We start from the raw sequence: 21,237 nt of genomic DNA on the forward strand, positions 1-21,237 counted from the left end.
TTTGGCGTCAGGACACCTGCACTTGAATCCCACATGGATTTGAGTCACCTCTTGGCTGTGTGACTGAGGGCAAGTTAAATGCCTCTATCGTGGGCACAAGGATAATGAAGCCTGCCGCCTGGGGTTTTAGTTAAGATTAGAGTTTGGAAGTTCACTGTGAATGCCTGGCATATAGCAGGTGCTTAAATAAGGAGCAGCTAGCATTAACAAGCACCAGGATTTTTTTCTGTAGGATGTAAATTTTCAGATCCAAATGCCAGCACATTCATTCTGGCCAATGGAACAAAAGGAAAACATTTTACATTGAGGCTGTACTAGGAAAGCCAGGACACAAGGTCACAGGGATCCACCAGGGGCCACAACAACTTCTGAAAAAAATAAGCTTTTTTTTTTTTTTTTTGAGACGGAGTCTCGCTCTGTCGCCCAGGCTGGAGTGCAATGGCCAGATCTCAGCTCACTGCAAGCTCCGCCTTCTGGGTTTACGCCACTTTCCTGCCTCAGTCTCCCAAGTAGCTGGGACTACAGGCGCCCGCCACCACGCCCGGCTAGTTTTTTGTATTTTTTAGTAGAGACAGGGTTTCACCGTGTTAGCCAGGATGGTCTCAATCTCCTGACCTCGTGATCCGCCCGTCTCAGCCTCCCAAAGTGCTGGGATTACAGGCGTGAGCCACAGCGCCCGACCCAAAAATAAGTTTTTAAAGAGCAGCCCTGACATTGGGAAGCTGGCGTGGCACTCACAGCCGCACCATACTGTTCTCCTGCTGGACATAAGCAGCCCCACAGAACGCCAGCCCCAAACAGAGCTACTTGGAGACAAAGATGAAAGGAGACCAAGCCAGGCCACTTCATCACTTCGTCTAAGCACAGATGTGAGAAGTTCACTGCACCACCCACAAAGCACCAAACACTCCCAGCCAAAACCAGTGGCTGTTTCTTCTTTGTCAGTTACAGCTTATTCTTCCCTCTAGTCTTCCCTTCTCATAGATTAGGTATCTTTTATCAAGACACCCAGTCATGGAACCCCCCTCACTTTCTAACAGCATCCAGTTTAAAGCAAACTCAGACATTGCCCTCAAATCCCCAGCTAAAGACCAAATCCTATTAATACCTTCTAAGACCCCGTTCCCGGGAGACACCCACAATTCCCTGAAGTGTGTGTTCTCCTGCACTGCAATAAGCAATAATCCCAACTTGACCAACTGCCTGTACGTCCTTGGTGGTCTTTGGCTGGAGGGCATCGATGGTTCCTAAGCTTCTGGAAGTATTCTATGTTCCTGCTTTTGTCATCCCTTATCTGTTACTCATTAATGATCAGTTGTTCAAAATGAAGTGCAAACAAGCCAGTGGGGTGGGGTGGCACGTTCCTGTACTCCCAGCTATTGCTTGAGCCCAGGAGTTAGGGTACAGCATGGGCAATCAGCAAGACCCCATCTCTAATAATAAACCCCAACCCCACCTTACTCAATGAGGTCCCATAGACTTGTCCAGAGCACTGAAGAGGCTGTGTCCTCTCAGAAGGGTGGGCTGCAGCTTCAGAAACAGACAGAAAGGAGGTGGAGCTCCTACAGACACCCATGGAGGCAGGCACAGCAGTGATGCCCCAGAATCAACACCCCAGGAATCCTAAGGAAGGAATGAAGGATCTGCTGCCCCTGCCGGGTTCCCTGCATGGTCTTGTCCATCACTTGACATTCCTGTGAAATTGCACCAAGTGGCCCATCTAAACCTTGGTCACAGCCTGTGGCTTTTGTGGCAGCCACGAGGAAGGACAGACAGGCTCTCGGGGTGCAGTGGTGAGCAGACAGGTGAGCAGCAGGTCATAAGCTTACAGCCAAGGGCAGAAGACAGTGACAAACCAGGTGTTACAGTTTAACTTTATCACTGTTAAAAATTAAGGGACGTCCAGGCGCAGTGGCTCACACCTGTAATCCCAGCACTTTGGGAGGCCAAGGTGGGCAGATCACCTGAGGTCAGGAGTTCAAGACCAGACAGCGAATATGGCGAAACCTGTCTCTACTAAAAATACAAAAATTAGCTGGGCGTGGTGGTGGGCACCTGTAGTCCCAGCTACTCAGGAGGCTGAGGCAGGAGAATCTCTTGAACCTGGGAGACAGAGGTTGCAGTGAGCACAGATCACACCAGTGCACTCCAGCCTGGGTGACAGAGCGAGACCCTATCTCAAAAAAAAATTAAGGGACAACCTCAGTGAAAATATTTGCAACACATATAATGATTAGGAGATAATATACACATTACATATAAAATATAACAAATGTCTGGAATAAGTAAATATTTATATTTACATATTAAATACAGGTAAAGAACTCCTAAAAATTGGTTAAACCATTAAAACCTGCATGGGGGAAAATAGCAAAAGATATGAACAGGCGATTCACAGAACAAAGTAAGTGGATGTATAAGAAATATACTCAATTAAAACAATAGTAAGACATTTCTTGCTTAGCCAATTGCCAACGTTGCAATGATTTATAGAACCCACCAAGGGCAAGAAACTGGGGGCCTAGCACCCTGCTTGTGGGAACACAAGGGGTTCACCTTCTAGAGGGCAGTTTGGGAGGAACCAGAGAGGAAAGAAACCTTTCTTTTAAACCAGCCTTCCAGGGCTAGGAAAGTCTTCTGAAAATCCCGGTACAAAGAAATCTGCACAAAGACTTTGGTTCTGGGGCAGGAAGAACCACGAAGATCAATGGAGTGGAACTGAATCCACAGAACCCACAAAGAGACCCAAATGTGTTTGGGAACTGAGAGAACGGTGACCTATGTAATAGAAAACCAAGTCAAAAGTGAGAAAAATTAATGGTAGGGATAATGGTGTGGTTACAAAAAAAAAAAAAGGAAAGTGGGACTGCATGGGACTGGAGGGAGAGGTGGGTTGGAGCAAGTTTGGTTTTTTCCCCTTTCCCTTGGTCAGCAAACTACCCTCCAGCCAAATCCAGCTTACAAGCTATTTTTCTACTGCCCAGTGAGCTAAGAACATTTTTTACACTTTTTACCGCTTAAAAAGATTAAAAGAATAATATTTCATGACATGTGAAAATTAGATTAAATTCAAATGTTGGCGTCTGTGAGTGAAGTTCCGTCGGCACACAGCCTCTCCCTCTCGTTATGTGTCACCTTTGCCGGCTTTGGCACTAAAAGGGCAGATGTGGGTCCTTCCGACAAAACCGAAAAGTTTCTGTACGTGGCCCTTGCAGAGAAAGCCTGCAGACCCAAGCCTTAGAGAGAGGAGTTATGAGATTTTAGGCTTTGGTGTGGGTGGCTGGGGAGGTCCCTTGGTTCAGGAAATGGTGATTCCAAAGGCTGTTGCTGTCTGAGCGCCGGTGCTGTCCTCCTCCTCTGTCCACCCCATATCTAATGCATTCTGAGCACTCGCTGGGCAGTCAGTGCAGGACGGGACAGTAGTCACGTGTGGCTTCCCAAGGCATACAGTCATGGGCCTCTTAACAAGGATGCAGTCCGAGTCCGAGAAATGGTCGTTAGGTGGTTCCTGGCGTGAACATCACAGAGTGCCCTCACACCAGCCTAGACGGTGTACTTCCTGCACCCCTAGGCTGGGTGGCATAGCCCGTCACTCCAAGTGACGTCTGTTCTACGACAGTACGGCTATGACATCACGAGGCCATAGGAGTTGTTCAGCTCCGTCATGATCATGGACCACTGTCTCGCATGTGTCCCTCCTTGCCTGGAAGGTCGCTGTGCAGTGCATGATGGCACTCCCATGTCAGGGGGCGCCTCGCTGGACCATCTCGTGCCACTGCCCACTGTCTGCCACTTTCCAACAGCTCCCTGCCCTAAAGCCATCCTGTTACTGCTTTTCCACCATTTCTTCCTCTGTGCATGTTACCCCAAACTCTGCAGGGACTACCGCTCGCCCAACATGCATTCTGGAACCTTCTGCAATCCTGTCCCACTGCCCCTGAGCAGAAGCGGCAAGCAAGGGTCACCGCAGCCCAGGCGCTGCCTCTGTCCTGACCCTCTGTCCAGGTCCACAGGCATCTTCCCCTCCCCGGGGTGGAGTGCAGGCTCCAGATCAGTGTCTGTCTCCCCTGTCTTGGTCCAGGTTGCTATAACACGATACCATGCGCTGGGCGGCTGAAACAATGAACACTGATTTCTCACAGTTTTTCAGGCTGGAAGTCTAGATCGGGGTGCAGCACAGTGGAGTTCTTGGTAGGGATCCCCTTCCTGATTTATGCCCAGCTGCCGTCTCACTGTGTCCTCATGAGAGAGGGAGAGGAACCAGCTCTCAGTCTCAGTTCTGTCTCCCCATGAATCCGAGAGTGCGCTGAGGCCAGGAATCTTTGTCCCCAGGCACAGCTACTCCAGAGGCTGAGGTGGGAGGATTGCTTAAGTCCAGCAGGTTGGTGCTGCACTGAGCTGTGATTGCATGACTGCACTCCAGCCTGTGAGACAGAGTAAGACCCTGTCTCAAAGGAAAAGAAAGAAAGAGAAAAAAGAAAAGGAAGTTTTCATGCCCAATGTGGAAGCATAAGGGGGCATGGGAGACCTGACGAGAGGGTAGACAGAGGAGACGGCGGCAGCGGAACTGTCTGGGGTTTATGGTGGGCATGGGGGTTGAACAGCAGGGATGCGCTGGCACCATTTCTGAGGGAGGGGACATTTGGGGGAAGCTGCTTGAGGAATGGGAGGCCATGAGTTCGGGCATGGAGCTGGAGCTTCAGGGCCTGGAGAAATTGGAGTGGAGATGACAGAGGAAGTATCCATATCATATCCTCGGTTTGCCGAGGATATGATGTCTGTGCTGCCGTGTTGACTGCAGCACTATTCACAATAGCCCAGATAGGCGAGCAAAGCAAGCAGCCATCAGAGAAGGAGTGGGTGGAGACAATGTAGGGGATGTGCACAACAGAGCACCACCCAGCCTTAAAAAGAAGATAGTCCTGTCACTAGTGACAACACGGACGAGCCTGGGGGACGTGTTAAGTGACATACCGCATGACCCCACTCTTATGTGAAGACTAAAAAGTGTAACTCACAGAAGCAGAGAATAGAATGGTGGTTGCCAGAGGCTGGGTGGTGGGGAGGGGTGGATAAAGGAAGATGGTCAGGATACAGAATTTCAGTTAGACAGGAAGAAAAGATTCAAGAGAGATCTGTTGTGCAACATGGTGAGTATAATAAAAATACTGTATTCTTGAAAATTGCTAAGAGAGTAGATTTTAAGTGTTCTCACCACACATACAGACAAATAATATGTGAGGGAAAGGAAGAAATAAAGAAGGAAGGTAGGGAGGGATGAAGGGAGGGAGGAGGTCAAGTGAGAGACGGGAGCTAGGGATAACAGGGAGAGACACGGATAGTCTTTGCAGCCATGGTGGTGGACGATGCCGCCCACGGAGAGAGCGCACATGAGAACAGAGGTCAGGCCCGTGTCTGTGGAATTCCAACATTTAAGAAAGGTAGGCCACGTGCGATGGCTCATGCCTGTAATCCCAGCACTTTGGGAGGCCAAGGTGGGTGGATCATGACGTCAGGAGATGGAGACCATCCTGGCTAACACGGTGAAACCCCGTCTCTACTAAAAATACAAAAAAATTAGCTGGGCGTGGTGGCAGGTGCCTGTAGTCCCAGCTACTCGGGAGGCTGAGGCAGGAGAATGGCATAAACCCAGGAGGCAGAGCTTGCAGTGAGCCCAGATGGCACCACTGCACTCCAGCCTGGGCAACAGAGTGAGACTCTGTCTCAATAAATAAATAAATAAATAAATAAATAAATAAATAAAATAAACAAAAGAAAGGTAGAGGAGGAGGAGAGTCAGACTGAGGCTCAGGAGGCGGGAGGGAACTGGAGGAGGTGTCATAGTTCAGGTCCACTCTGTTGAGGCTTCAGGGAACTGACAAAGGTGGGAACTGCAAACGCTCATGGCTTTAGAAGCACGGAGGCCACCTGCGACTGTGGCGAGCGCTGCGCTGCGTCCTGTCCCTCTGTCCCTCCGGAGTCACTCATCAGCTGATAAAGGCGTTGCCCCGGCTCTGCCTGGAGCTGGCACTGAGCAGCACTCTCGCCAGCATTCCAGGGGCACAGCGGGACCAAATCAAGCAAGCTCCCTGCCCTCCACCCCAGGGGAGACGCAGGCACCGAAAAAAGAAACAAACACATGACGTACGTGATCTCAGTTACTGATCAAGGTCAGTCCAACATTTGAAAAACCTATCAATGACATTCACTATATTAAGAAACTAAGAAAAGCCATAGGATCATCCCAGTAGTCGCAAAGCAGCATTTGACAAAATCGAATATCCATCCGTGATAAAAGCTCCCAGGTAACAAGAAACAGCAATGAACTTTCTCAACCCAATAAGGGGCGTTAATGAAAATCCTACAGCTAACATCACACTCAATGGTGAAACACAGGGCGCTTTTCCCCAAGATCAGGAGCCAGCCAGGGATGCTGACTCTCGCCACTTCCAGTCAACATAGCACTAGAGGTTCTAGCCGGTGCGATAAGTGAGAAAAAGAAATTAAAGGCATCTAGGTTAGAAAGAAGTAAAACTGTCATTATTCACAAGGACATGATATCTATGGAGAAAATCCAATGGAATCTATGAAGAGCTACTAGAACTAATAATACTAGAGCTAACAGATTCCAATGGAATCTACAAAGAGCTACTAGAGCGCATATTATGTGTGTGTGTGGTGACTTTAGCAAGGTTGCAAGGTACAAGATCAATATGCTAAACTAATTTGTATTTCTGAATACTCCCTGTGCTAGGCTGTTCTTGCATCGCTATAAAGAAATACCTGAGGCTTGGGTAATTGATAAGAAAAGAGGCTTCATTGGCTCATGGCTCTGCAGCCTGTGCAGGAAGCATTCCGCCAGCATCTGCTTCTGGCGAGGATTCAGGAAGTTTCCAATCACGGCAAAAGACAAAGAGGGAGCAGGCACATCACATGGTGAAAGTGGGAGCAAGAGAGAGCAAGAGGGGAGGTGCCACACACTTTTAAAAACCATATCGGGGAGAACTCATAATTGGGAGGACAGCACCAAGGCCACGGTGCTAAACCATCCATCAGAAATCCATCCTCATGATCCAATAACCTCCCACCAGGCCCCACCTCCAATATTGGGAATTACATTTCAACATGCATTTTGATGAGGACATAAATACAAACTATATTGCCACCCTTAAACAACTGGAAATTGCTTTGTGTTTGAGAAATAAAAGAAACTGCTGAATTCTGTCTGTAGCTTTGGTTGTACACTTGAGCGAAAATCAAAAGGTTATGTTAATTTGTGAATAATTATAATGATAAAAAATGGTGCAGACACAACCTTCACTTTGCAAGCACTGCAGAGTTAAGTATTTTTGGGGAAATTATAAACAATTAAATCGTTTCCCAATGAGCTCAACCAGCCCATTCTGGGCAGTCCCCAGACATAAACTTGTGACAAACTCTAGCCAAGCAACTTACCCACAGGAGAAAAAAGACTCCCTGTTTCAAGATGGGCTGTGGTGCTTCTCTCCTTTCTCCTCTTTTTCTTTTATAAACCCTACATTCGCCTGTATTCAAGAAAATCAGCCAACTAATTGGTTTCTATGTGTTTGTGTTCAAGTGAACGTCCACGTTCACTTAGCTATGCTGTGTCTCTGAGCTACTCTCTGACTCTGCAACTCTCTTCTTTCCAGTGGTTGCACTGTACTCTGTATTCTTTGGACTGGCTGTGTGTGGGTAAAGGCAAAAAGTGCAGGTTAAAAAATCAATTGGAGTGGTTATTTTGTAACATATGATAATTGAAATGTGGCCGTGTAGGAAAAGGTATCTTATTATTATTATTATTATTATTATTATTATTATTATTATTTTTGAGATGGAGTCTCACTCTGTCCCCAGGCTGGAGTACAGTGGCATGATCTCAGCTCACTGCAACCTCTACCTCCCAGGTTTAAGTGATCCTCCTGTCTCAGCCTCCCAAGTAGCTGGGATTCCAGCGTGTGCCACCACACGTGGCTAACTTTTGTATTTTTAGTAGAGACAGGGTTTCACCACATTGGCCAGGCTGGTCTACAACTCCTGACCTCAAGTGATCTGCCCACCTCAGCCTTCCAAAGTGCTGGGATTACAGGTGTAAGCCAAGGCACCCTGCCTATATCATTTTTAAAGATGCTATACTGAAATATTTAGGGATGAAATTATATAATGATTATATTTATTTTTAAACATTTCAGCAAAAAATATACATGTAAAGCTAAATTCACAAGATTTTACTGATTGTGAAATATTGGTGGTTTATAGTTGCTCATTATACTAACATCCATGTGACTGGTATATTAAAAATCTTTTTAAACATTTATTTATTTATTTATTTATTTATTTATTTATTTATTTATTTTGGAGACATGGCCTCACTCTGTCACCCAGGTTGCAGGGCAGTGGTGCGATTATAGCTCACTGCAGCCTTAGACTCCTGGGCTTAAGCAATCCTTCTGCCTCTGCCTCCCAACTGGCTGGGACTACAAGCATGTATCAGCATGCCCAGCTAACTTTTTTTCCTTTTCTTGTAGAGATGGGGTCTTGCTATGTTGCCCAGGCTGGTCTCCAACTCCTGGCCTCAAGTGATTCTCCAGCCTCAGCCTACCAAAGCACTGGGATTTCACAGGGCGGCCACTATGCCTGGCCTATTTGAATTTTTTTAAGGGATAAATAACTTTTATTTAATTTCTAATTTAAGCTATGGTATTTGAGGTCTCTTTGTTATGGCGGTTTATTTTATTTTTATATTTTGTTTGTTTGTTTTTTTGTGACAGGGTCTCACTCTGTCACCCAGGCTGGAGTGCAGTGGCACCATCTTGGCTCACTGCAATCTCCGCCTCCCAGTCTCAAGTGATCCTCCCACATCAGCCTCCCAGGTAACCCGAGTATCTGGGACCACAGGTGCACACTACCATGCCCATCCAATTTTTTATGTTTTGTAGAGATGGGTTTTGCTATACTGCCCAGGCTGGTCTTCAACTTGTGAGCTCAAGTGATCTGCCTGCTTTGGGCACCCAAAGTGTTGGGATCACAAGAGTGAGCCACCATGTCTGGCCTATTTGAAATTTTTGATTGAAAAGCAAAAATGAACAAAAACATAATTTGGGCCCACAAATACACAGTTATTTGATTTTCACCAAAGGCACCAAAACAATTCAACATGGAAAGGAAAGTCTTTGCAACAAATGGTTCAGAAACAACCATAGGGGAAAGAAATTAACATTAATCCCGACCTCACACCAAAACAAAAAAGTTATATAAATATGTATTCTTTGGACTGGCTGTGTGTGGGTAAAGGCAAAAAGTGCAGGTTGAAAAATCAATTGGAGTGGTTATTTTGTAACATATGACAATTGAAATGTGGCTATATATATAACAAAAAAGTTACATAAAATAGAATTTACACTTAAACATAGAAGCTAAAATTTAAAAGTTTCAGGAAAAAAAAAACACACAGAAGAGTGTCTTTTTTTTTTTTTTTTTTTTGATGGAGTTCCACCCTGTCACCCAGGCTGGAGTACGATCTCGGCTCACTGTAACCTCTGCCTTCCAGATTCAAGCGATTCTCCTGCCTCAGCCTCCCAAGTAGCAGGGATTACAGGCCCAGGCCATCACGCTCAGCTAATTTTTTATTTTTATTTTTTGTACAGATGGGGTCTCATAGAACTCCTGAGTTCCAGGGATCCTCCCTGCCTCAGCTTCCCAAAGTGTTGAAATTATACAGTTTAAACCACTCAGTTCTGTGTGTGTGTGTGTCTGTGTGTGTGTGTGTGACAGGGTCTCACTGTGTCACCCAGGCTGGAGTGCAGTGGTGCAAATTTGGCCCAATGAAACCTCCGCCTCCCAGGCTCAAGCGATCCTCCCACCTCAACCTCCCCAGTAGGGAAACTGGGATTACAGGTGGGCTACCAGGTTTTGCCATGTCGCCCACGCTGGTCTCAAACTCCTGAGCTCAGGGGATCAGCCCGCCTCAGCCTCCCAAAGTGTTGGGATTACAAGCTGAGCCACTATCCAGGCCAGTTCTTTTGCTGGCGGTGGAGGGGGTGGGGGGGATTGTTTGTTTAATGGACAAAATATTTGAAGAGATACTTCACAAAGGAAGATAAACAAATGGTCCATAAACACATGAAAACGTGCACATCGTTATCCCTCATCAGCTAAATGCAAATGTAAACCATAGGAAAATGCTACATACCCACAAGAACATCTAGAAGTTAAAAAAAATAACCAGAATGCTTGGACATTGTTGATGGAGGAAAATAGTACAACCTAGTACAACCACTTTGTGGCAAAAGTTTTTTTTTGTTTTTGTTTTTTTTGTTTTTTTGTTTTTATTGAGACAAAGTCTGGTTCTGTCGCCCAGGCTGGGAGCGCAGTGGCGCGATCTCGGCTCACTGCAACCTCCGCCTCCCGGGTTCACACCATTCTCCTGCCTCAGCCTCCCGAATAGCTGCGACCCTGTAGTCCGCCACCACGCCCGGCTAATTTTTTTGTATTTTTAGTAGAGACGGGGGTTTCCTCGTGTTAGCCAGGATGGTCTCGATCTCCTGACCTTGTGATCCGCCCCCCTCGGCCTCCCAAAGTGCTGGGATTACAGGCGTGAGCCACGGCGCTCGGCCAAAAGTTTTTTTTTTTTTTTTCCAACTAAACATACACATCTTCTGCGACCAGAAGTCCTACTCCTAGGCATTTACCAAAAGCATATATCCATGAAGACTTGTGCACACATGTTCGTAGCAGCATTATCCATAATTGCAAAAGAAAAAAACTGGAGCAAGCCCAAATATCTATCAACAAGAAATGCAGCCTGGGGCCTGGGAAACATGGTGAAACTCCTCTTAAAAAGAGACAGACAGAGAGAGAGAGAGAGAGAAAGCGCGAGCGGTGGGCACTCACCTGTAGTTTCAGCTCATCAGGAAGCTGAGGTGGGAAGACAGATCCTCGAGCCCGGGAGGTCAACGCTGCAGGGAGCCTTGGTCCTGGGCCCTGCACTCCGGCCTGCGTGACAGGGTGAGAACTGATCTCAGAACAAAAGAAAGAGAGAGAGAGAGACAGAAAGAGAAAGAAAAGATAAGAAAAGAAAAATAAAAGAAGGAGGGAAGGAAAGAAGGAAGGACGGAAGGAAGGGAGGGAAGGAGGGAGGGAGGAAGGGAAGGAATTGTGGGATACTATTCCCAACTAAAAGGAGCAAACTTAATCCCGGCTACTCGGGAGGCTGAAGCAGGTGAATCGATTGAACCTGGGAGACAGAGATTGCAGTGAGCAGAGATTGCGCCACTGCCGCTCCAGCCTGCACGACAGAGTGAGACTCCGTCTCAAAAAAAAAAAAAAGAAAAAAAAAAAGGCGGTGGGGGCGCGGACAAGCTGCCGGTAAAGTCAACAACGTAGAGGAATCTCAAAAACATGCTGAGTGAATGAAGCCTTACTCCAGAGTAAGTGGGAAGATAAATCACTATAAACTGGTAATACCTTTCTGTAGAGTAATTTGCTGTAATTTGCTGATGTGTATCTTTAAAAGTTACAGGAATTTGACCCATTAATTCCACTAGATATTTCTCCTAAGGAAATCATTATGATGTTATACAGAGATTGAGCCACAAGGATAATCTTGCAATATTATTTACAATTGGGAAAAAAAAGAAAGAAAAAAAAAACCTGGTAACAATCCAAATGTCCCACAAGTGGCTGCTTATATAGGTCAGAGTTCTTCCAAACAATAGAACAATGAAAATGGTGTTGTAGCATATTTCCTTTTGCATTTCCACTCCATTTGCTCCAGGCCCGCAAGCTCCAGCTCCACACCCGAACTCATGGCCTCCCATTCCCCAGGCAGCTTCTTCTGAACGTCCCCTCTCTCAGAAAGTGGTGCCAGCGCATCCCGGCTGTTCCACCCCCATGCCCACAGTCAACGCCAGACCGTTCCGCTGCCACTGGCACGTCTCTCCGAGGTCCCTCTACACCCTCTCTCGGGACTCCCATGCCCACTTATACCCACTTATACTACCGCATCCAGCGTGAACACTTCTTTTCTTGTTTCTTTCCTTTCTCGTTTTGGAGACAGGGTCTTGCTCTGTCTGTCTCCCAGGCTGGAATCCAGGGCTGCCATCATAGCTCAGCGCAGTCTCCACCTACTGGGCTCCAGCCATTCTCACGCCTCAGCCTTCCAAGTGCTGAAACGTCCTTTACCAAGATCAAAGGGACCCACGGAAGAAGCTCAGAATTATCATGAGAAATAAAATACAGCCGTGTGTGCTGACTAATTACGATAGCAAAGACGAAGCGAGCCGGTTTCCGTAGTGTAGTGGTTATCACGTTCGCCTCACACGCGAAAGGTCCCCGGTTCGAAACCGGGCGGAAACACTTCCTTCTACTTTTCACCTCATCGCTTCAAATTTATTACACTGAAGACTAGAACACCCCACCGCTATCTCCACCTGGATAAGGAGAAAAGGCTATCAAGGGTATTTAAACCATTGCCTTTCTGCCTCAATCATTGATTGGCACCTGGGAACAACTGAACCCACCTCGCTTGCTGTGGGCACCAGCGCGACGAACTCCCCACAAAGCCCGTCCCATGGGTGGATGCACCCTGCTAAACGGAATTCCCGATGACGAAGAAGCGTGCCCGAGAAAGCTGGGGCCCAAGGGGAGTTCCTTCTTTTGTAACCCATGAAGGGGGAAAAATGGAGAAACCACAACAAACTGGCAGCGGTGGGACTCGAACCCACGCCTCCGAAGAGACTGGAGCCTTAATCCAGCGCCTTAGACCGCTCGGCCACGCTACCTCCGTTCTAGGGTCCGTCTACACCTTTTCCTTCGTTATACAACACCCCCAGGGTCCCTGGGCCAACAAGGCGTTGGGGCGAATCCACTGGGCATCGCAGAACCACCGCCTTCCAGCAGGATTCGCTGGGCCAGAGGCACCGACTGGGAAACGGCTCGACCAGCGCCCTGGCAGAGAAGATTCGCGAAGCGCAGGCCTCGGGATATGCTTTGGGGGCCACTCAGAAAGTCACCCACATTGGCCCTCTTCCGGGAGCCGGGGTGAGAGGAGGGGAAGCCTCCTACATTCTCACTTTAAAGAAAGATAAAAATAAACAAACCAAGGCAGATCCCGTCAGTTTGGCGGCCGCGTATTCCTGCAGCTGCGGCGCCGCACTCCACAGGCAGCAGCGCACGGACGCGCCTCGGGGTAGAGCCACCGCCGGTCCGTCCTCCCGCCCGCCGTCCAGTCCGCCCCGCGGACCCCGATCAGCCTCGCCGCGCACGGCCCCGCCGGGCTCAGTTCTGGACTCGCGCTTCCACCGCCCCCGCCCGGCTCCCAGTTTCTTTCCGGCTCCCGCGGAACCCACCTAGTCCGAGCGAATCTCCGCCAGCTCTTCTCCCCCTCCTGCCACGCCCCGTGCTGTGCTCTCCCACTTCTCGCCTCGCCCGCGGCTTGGGGAGGGGACTGAAGGGGACGGGAGAGGAGGGGACCCCAGGGCCGAAGCGCCCCGGGGGACGGAGGTCGACCCGGTTTTCCAGCCGCTGCCCCGGCGGGAGTTCCGCGGGTCCCACGCGGCCACCTCCAGCCCCGCGCGGTCAGCGCCGACTTCACGAGCAACCTGAGCCCGCTGGAGGACAGCGAGGGCTTCCGCGATCGCCGGGACGCCGCCCCGGGGGCTGTGCGGGGACCTCCAGGGCCCGAGGCGGGCCGCCTGCGCTCCTCGCCGCCGCAGCACCCACACGGGACCCCGCCACCGCCGGGCCGCTCGCGGGGCAGCAGCGCAGGAGCAGCTCGTCCCATCGCAACGCGGGGCGCGACCTGTCCCACGCCGACCTCAGCACCAGGCAGTCCAGAGCTCGGCGGAGAAGCGGCTCGCGCTGTCGCAGATCTGCGAGTGGATGGTCAAGAGCGTGCCCTGCTTCACGGATGAGGGCGACAGCAACAGCTCTGCGGGCCGGAGGAATTCACGTCCTCATCTTCTGTTCCTACGCAGCAAGTTGACTGGCGCGCAGAACGAAGGAACTGGAAAAAGTGCTCGGTGGATGCTCGATCCAGAGGGCGGCAAGGGTGGGAGATGTCTTAGGACAAGAGCTGCTTCCACGGACAACAGCAAATGCGCTCAGAGCCTAAGCCGAGCTGCCACGAACAAAGCACCCCTGCAGTCTAGCCAGGGGAATGCCGGAGACAGCCCTGGACCCCAGTTTTCCAAATGGCTTGAAAGCCCTGGCTCTCACAGCAATGATGACTTTGATAGCTGGAGTACATTTCGCCCTCGAACTAGCTCAATTGCTAGTACTATTACTGGGAGACTGTCACCCATTATAGCCTAAGGAGACGATCTTGGAGACGGGGACGTGCATCCTGCAGGGTACCCGCCATCTGCGGCAAAGTTGCCCCTACTTCACCCAGTCTGAGACAAGCAATCCTGAAACATGGAAAACTTTTTGGGTGATCTCAATCTTATCTCATCACCAACATCATTAACTGTGTCGACCCAGTCGGCACCTGGCACCATGATGCAGCAGACGCCATGCTACTCATTTGTGCCACCAAACACCAGTCTGAATTCAACCAGCCAGACTACAAAAAATAGGCATAGGGCCGGTCCTCCATGAGCCCTTTGCCCCAGATGCCTATGCAAACGCTCCAGGACCACAAATCAAGTTAGGGAGCTGTGAGTCCGTGTAACTGTGCAGCAGGACTCCTGGAGGAGTTGCTGACTTCTGACTCTCCTCCCCATGACATTGTGACACCAGCGGATCCTGGGGTAGCCCAACCCAACAGCCGGGTTCTGAGCCAGAATATCATGATGGGCCTTAATTCAGCCATGTCAGCCTATGGCAGCCAAGCATCTGGATACAAAATGAGGCATGCCAGCTCCCATACCCACCCTGGACACACTCAGCAGACGTCTGCAGTTTACGGCCGTGCCCTGCCTCACATGGGAAACACCACGCCCCACACCTCAGGTGTGAACCACCTGACCCCAGTAAAGACACCTTTACCAGTGCCTCCGCCCCACCCCATGCCGATGAGTGCCCTGGGCGCTACTCCTGCAGTGAGCCGAGATCGTGCCACCGCACTCCAGCCTGGGCGACAGAGCGAGACTCCGTCTCAAAGAAAAAAAAGCATTGCCTGCTCACTAATTCTCAGCCTGACACACCCAGCTATGTGGCCTCCTCTGGACACTGTGGGGGGCGCTTTGGTTGGGCAACACATTGTGAAGGTTAAAATTCAGTGTGTCTCCATCCATGAAGTTATTCCAAATGAAAATTTGGATTCCATGTCACAATCCCAGTGCTCAGTGAGCATGCCGTCCAAGTCACTTGGGAGCCTCCCCTGGTAGAGAAGGCTAGGCTCATTCTGCCATAGCCACTGCAGAATTAGAACCATGACCACATTAATGCCCATCATGATGTTCTGGCTGAGAACCCGGCTGTTGGGTTGGGCTACCCCAGGATCCGCTGGTGTCACAATGTCATGGGAAGGAGAGTCAGAAGTCAGCAGCTCCTCTGTGAGTCCCGCTGCATAGTTTCACTCACAGCTCCGGAACTTGATTTGTGGTCCTGGAGCGTTTGCATAGGCATCTGGGACAAAGTGCTCATGGAGGACCGGCCCTATGTCTATTTTTTGTAGTTTGCCTGGTTGAATTCAGACTGGTGTTTGGTGGCACAAATGAGTAGCATGGCGTCTGCTGCATCATGGAGCCAGGTGCCGAATGGGTCGACACAGTTAATGATGTTGGTGACGAGATAAGATTGAGATCACCCAAAAAGTTTCCATGTTTCAGGATTGCTTGTCTCAGACTGGGTAGAGAAGGGGGCATCTTTGCCGCAAATGGCGGGTACCCCGCAGAATGTACGTCCCTAACTCCAAGATCGTCTCCTTTGCCTATAATGGGTGACAGTCTCCCAGTAATAGTACTAGCAATTGAGCTAGCTCCAGGGCGAAATGTACTCCAGCTACCGAAGTCATCATTGGTGTGAGAGCCAGGACTTGCAGGCCATTTGGAAAACTGGGGTCCAGGGCTGTCCCCGGCACCCCCACGGCTAGACTGCAGGGGTGCTTTTATTCGTGGCAGCTCGGCTTGGGCTCTGAGCACATCTGCTGTTGTCCGTGGATGCAGCTCTTGTCCCACTGTTTCCACCCTCTGGATCCAGCATCCACCAAGCACTTTTTCCAGTTCCTTTATTCGGAGCGCGAGGCAACTTGCTGTGTAAGGACAGATCATGATGAAGTGAATTCCTCCGGCCCGCAGAGCTGTTGCTGTCGCCCTTATGCTTGAAGCAGGGCACGCTCTTGACCATCCACTCGCAGATCTGCGACAGCGCGAGCCGCTTCTCCGCCGAGCTCTGGACTGCCTGGTGCTGAGGTCGGCGTGGGACAGGTCGCGCCCCGCGTTGCGATGGGACCAGCTGCTCCTGCGCTGCTGCCCCGGGGCAGGGGTCCCGTGTGGATGCTGCAGCAGCGAGGAGTGCAGGCCGCCCGCCTCGGGCCCTGGAGGTCCCCGCGCAGCCCCCGGGGGCGGCGTCCCGGCAATCGCGGAAGTCCTCGTTGTCCTCCAGCGGGCTCAGGTTGCTCGTGAAGTCGGCGCTGACGGCGCGGGGCTGGAGGTGGCCGCGTGGGACCCGCGGAACTCCCGCCCGCGCAGCGACTGGAAGTTCAGGTCGACCTCCGCCCCTCCCGGGTGCTGCGGCCCTAGGGTCCCCTCCCCTCCCCTCCCCTCCCCTTCCCTCCCCTCCCCTCCCCTCCCCTTCCCTCTCCTCCTCTCCCTTCCCCTCCACTCCCCTCCCCTCCCCTCCCCTTCCCTCCCCTCCACTCCCCTTCCCTCCCCTCCACTCCCCTTCCCTCCCCTCCCCTCCCCTCCCCTCCCCTTCCCTGCCCTCCCCTCCCCCTCCCCTCCCGTCCCGTCCTGTCCCGTCGCCTCCCCTCCCCTCCCTTCGTCTAGCCTCCCTCAGCTGCGCGCGGGCGGAGAACTGGGAGAGCAAAGCACTGGGCGGAGCTGGAGGGGGCGCGAAGAGGAGGCGGAGATTCGGGGGAACCAGGTCGGTGCCGCGGGCGGACAAAGAAACTGGGAGCCAGGCGGGGACAGTGGAAGCGCGAGCCCAGAACTGAGCCCGGCGGGGCCGTGCACGGCGAGGCTGCCTGGGGTCCGCTGCGCGGACTGGACGGCTGGTCCGAACCCCCGGGCCGGGGCGGATCCGGGCAGAGCGGGCGCCGCGCTCCAGCGGACCGGGCTGTGGACAGAAGGACGGACGGACCCCGAGGGCCGTGGCTCTCCCCGGAGGCGCGCCCTCTGCGCTGCTGCCTGTGGAGTGCGGCGCGGCGGCTGCAGGACTACGCGGCCGCCCGACTGACGGGTCTATCCTGGTTTATTTGTTTTTATTTTCCTTTAAAGTGAGAGTGTAGGAGGCTTCCCCTCCTCTCACGCCGGCTCCCCGAAGAGGGCCATCCCGGGTGACTTTCTGAGTGGCCCCCAAAGCAAATCCCGAGGCCTGCGCTTCGCGAATCTTCTCTGCCAGGGCGCTGGTGGAGCCGTTTCCCAGCCGGTGCCTCTGGCCCAGCGAATCCTGCTGGAAGGCGGTGGTTCTGCGATGCCCTGCGGATTCGCCCCAAGGCTTTGTTGGCTGAGGGACCCCTAGGGATGTTGTATAACGAAGGAAAACGTATAAATACCTTCCAGGAGAAAGGTAGTGTGGCCGAGCGGTCTAAGGCGCTGGATTAAGGCTCCAGTCTCTTCGGAGGCGTGGGTTTGAATCCCACCGCTGCCAGCTTGCTGTGACTTCTTCATTTTGTCCCCTCATGGCTTACAAAAGGTGGATTCGTTGGAACTAGCCTTGGGCTACACCGTGGGTCGGGGATTCCATTTGGCAGCCGTCCAGTGGACCGGCTTTGTGCGGACTTGGCCGGCTCCCTTGTCCACAGCAAGTGAGGTACCTTCAGTTCTTCCTAGGTGCCAATGGTTGAGGTGGAAAGGCAACGGAATAGATACCCTCTTTCCCCTTAACAAGGTGGAGATAGCGATGGGGTGTTCTAGACTAGCTTTCAGTGTAGTAAATTTGAAGCAATAAGGTGAAAAGTAGAAGAAATTGTTTCCGCCCGGTTTCGAACCGAGGACCTTTCGCGTGTGAGGCGAACGTGATAACCACTACACTACGGAAACCTGCTCGGGTCCCTTGTGCCACCAGTTCTGCACTTCTTCCATGGGTTCCTTTGAGCCTGACTAATGGGCATTAGCACATAAGAAAAGGACGTTTCAGCACTTAGAAGGCTGAGACAGGAGGACGGCTGGAGCCCAGTAGGTAGGTAGAGGCTACACTGAGGTGTGATTGCACCACTGCACTCCAGTCTGGAAGACAGAGCAAGACCCTGTCTCGAAAGAAAGGAAAGACAGAAAAGATAAAAAGAGAAACAAGAAAAGGAAGTTTTCATGCCCAGTGTGGTGGCCTAAGTGGGCATGGGAGTCCTGAGAGAGGATGTGGTGGTGACTGCATAGACAGGTGATGTAGCAGCAGAAAAAATCCCAAGTGTAGTGGCTCACGCCTGTAATCCCAGCAATTTGTGAGGCTGAGACGGGTGGATCACTTGAGTTCAGGAGTTCAAGACAAGCCTGGTCAACATGGTGAAACCCCATCTCTATTAAAAATACAAAAACTAGCCGGGCGCGGTGGCTCACGCCTGTAATCCCAGCACTTTGGGAGGCCGAGGCGGGCGGATCATAAGGTCAGGAGATCGAGACCACGGTGAAACCCCGTCTCTACTAAAAATACAAAAAATTAGCCGGGCGCAGTTGTGGGCGCCTGCAGTCCCAGCTACTCGGGAGGCTGAGGCAGGAGAATGGCGTGAACCCGGGAGGCGGAGCTTGCAGTGAGCCGAGATCGCGCCACTGCACTCCAGCCTGGGCGACAGAGCGAGACTCCGTCTCAAAAAAAAAAAAAATACAAAAACTAGTTGGTCATGGTGGCACCGGCCTGTGGTCTCAGCTACTTGGGAGGCTGAGGCAGGAGAATTGCTTGAACCAGAGAGATGGAGGTTGCAGTGAGCCGAGATTGTTCCACTGCACCCCAGCAGGGCGACAGAGTGAGACCCTGTTAAAAAAAAAAAAAAAAAAAAAAAGACACTCTCCTACATTTATCTTTGAAAACTTGTATGTTTAAGTGTAAATTCTATTTCATACTAATTTTTTGTTATGGTGTGAGGATTGGATTAAGGTTAATTTCTTTCTCCTATGGATGCCCAGTTGTTCCTGAACCACTTGGTGCAAAGACTTTCCTTTCCACATTGAATTGCTTTGGTGCCTTTGGTAGAACCAAATAACTGTCTTTGTGGGCCCAAATTTTTTGTTCATTTTTGCTTTTCAATTAAAGATTTCAATAGGCCAGGCATGGTGGCTCACCCGTGAAATCCCAGCACTTTCGTAGGCTGAGGCAGGAGGATTGCTTGAGGCCAGGAGTTGGAGACCAGCCTGGGCAACATAGCAAGTCCACATCTCTACGAACACATTTTTAAAAGTTAGCATGATAGTGTATGCTTGTAGTCCCACCTACTCAGGAGGCTGAGGCAGGAGGATTGCTTGGACCCAGGAGGCTAAGGCTGCAGTGAACTGTAATCACACCAGTGCACTGCAACTTGGGGGACAGAGTGAATCCCTGTGTCCAAATAAATAGATAAATAAATAAGTAAAATTTTGCACCATGTGAATATACCGTGTTTTGTTTATCCATTCATCAATGGATGAATGTTTATGTTGTTTCCACTTTTAATTTATTTATTTTGAGGCAGATTCTCACTCTCTTGCCCAGGCAGGAGTACAGTGGTGTCATCGTAGCTCACTGCAACCTCTGCCTCCTGAGTTCAAGTTACCTTCCCACCTCATCTTTGCAAGTAGCTGGAACCATAGGCACATACTGCCATGCCTGGCTAATTTTTGTATTTTTTGTAGAGATGGGTTTGTTATGTTGCCCAGGCTGGTCTGGAACTCTTGGCCTCAAGCAATCCACCCACTGTAGACTCCCCGAGTGCTGGGATTACAGGTGTGAGCCACCTTGCCTAGCCTTTGTTTCCACTTTTTCTTTTGCTATGATGAATAATGATACTGTATGCATTTTGTGCACAATTTTTTACATGAACACATGTTTTCCATTATCTTGTCTGTACACCTAGGAGTGGAATTGATGAATTGTATAGTAACCCTGTGTTTAACTTTTTGGCATAGCAAAGTGAAATTTGCAACCTAGCAATTCTGCAGAAAAGGCACATCAATACGGACAGAAAGCAGATCGCTGGTTCTCTAGGCCTGAGGACAACAGCCAGGATTGGCTGCAGACAGGCACGCAGGAGATCTTTACGGCAAGGGAACTGTTCTAAAAGCAGATTGTGGTGATGCTTGCAGAACTCTATGCAGTGACTAAAAAATCGTTGATCTGTATACTTCCCATGAGTGGATTTCTTTGTATTGAATTGTACCCCAATAAAGCTGGGGTACTAAATGCTAAAACATAAAACCAAAGCCCCATACACAACAATGAGATAGTGTTTCCCAGGGAACAGCTCAGGTGGCAGTTGCATTGTGCAATACTTAATGCTCTAACGCAGCCCGAGAAGGGGCTGGAATGCAGGCAACTGAAGCTGGGAGGGGGTGATGGAAGTCATCCAATCTAAAACTGCCAGAATGGAGACCTTGCCAATAGATGCATTTAAAAAACGAAAAGTAGTGCATGTTACAGAAACGGAACGAAGGTCGGTCATATGATCCAGTTTATGGTCAATACGGGTGCGTCCACCCAATAGTGTATGTCTGCAGTAGCGCCAATGAGTGCTGCTGTGTTTTGTGTGTGATGTGCAAAGCACTGGTCCTTGCGGAGACAGGGCACTCACTTTCATTTTCCACAACTGTCTTTTAAAATCTAAGGCGAGAGGCCAGGCGCGGGGAGACCATCCTGGCTAACATGGTGAAACCCCGTCTCTACTAAAAATACAAAAACTAAGGCGAGCATAGTGGCGGGCGACTGTAGTCCCAGCTACTCGGCAGGCTGAGGCAGGAGAATGGCATGAACCCGGGAGGCGGAGCAGTGAGCCGAGATAGCGCCACTGCACTCCACCTGGGCGACAGAGCAAGACTCTGTCTCAAAAAAAAAAAAAAAAATGTCTAAGGTGAGAAAAGCTTCTGTTGACGAGCGCTCGAGGCTTCAGGAGGGTCGTGGTGTTGAATGTGCTGGCTGTTTGCAGGGGCCGCC

General features: G+C 50.5%; 2 non-coding genes and 2 pseudogenes across 2 annotated transcripts; 2 read left to right on the forward strand and 2 right to left on the reverse strand.

The window, feature by feature from the left end:
* Window positions 1-12,302: 12,302 nt before the first annotated feature.
* Window positions 12,303-12,375, forward strand: TRNAV-CAC (transfer RNA valine (anticodon CAC)). The gene has a single exon. It is a non-coding gene; the product is annotated as a tRNA-Val (tRNA).
* A 248-nt stretch (window positions 12,376-12,623) lies between these two features.
* LOC717093 (forkhead box protein O1 pseudogene) lies at window positions 12,624-15,225 on the forward strand (annotated as a pseudogene).
* A 10-nt stretch (window positions 15,226-15,235) lies between these two features.
* On the reverse strand, window positions 15,236-17,792 carry LOC144341301 (forkhead box protein O1-like; annotated as a pseudogene).
* Window positions 17,793-18,091: 299 nt separating this feature from the next.
* On the reverse strand, window positions 18,092-18,164 carry TRNAV-CAC (transfer RNA valine (anticodon CAC)). Its single transcript has one exon. It is a non-coding gene; the product is annotated as a tRNA-Val (tRNA).
* Between the last annotated feature and the right edge of the window lie 3,073 nt (window positions 18,165-21,237).

The sequence above is a fragment of the Macaca mulatta genome, chromosome 6, assembly GCF_049350105.2.
Source record: "Macaca mulatta isolate MMU2019108-1 chromosome 6, T2T-MMU8v2.0, whole genome shotgun sequence".
Taxonomy (NCBI): Eukaryota; Metazoa; Chordata; class Mammalia; order Primates; family Cercopithecidae; genus Macaca; species Macaca mulatta.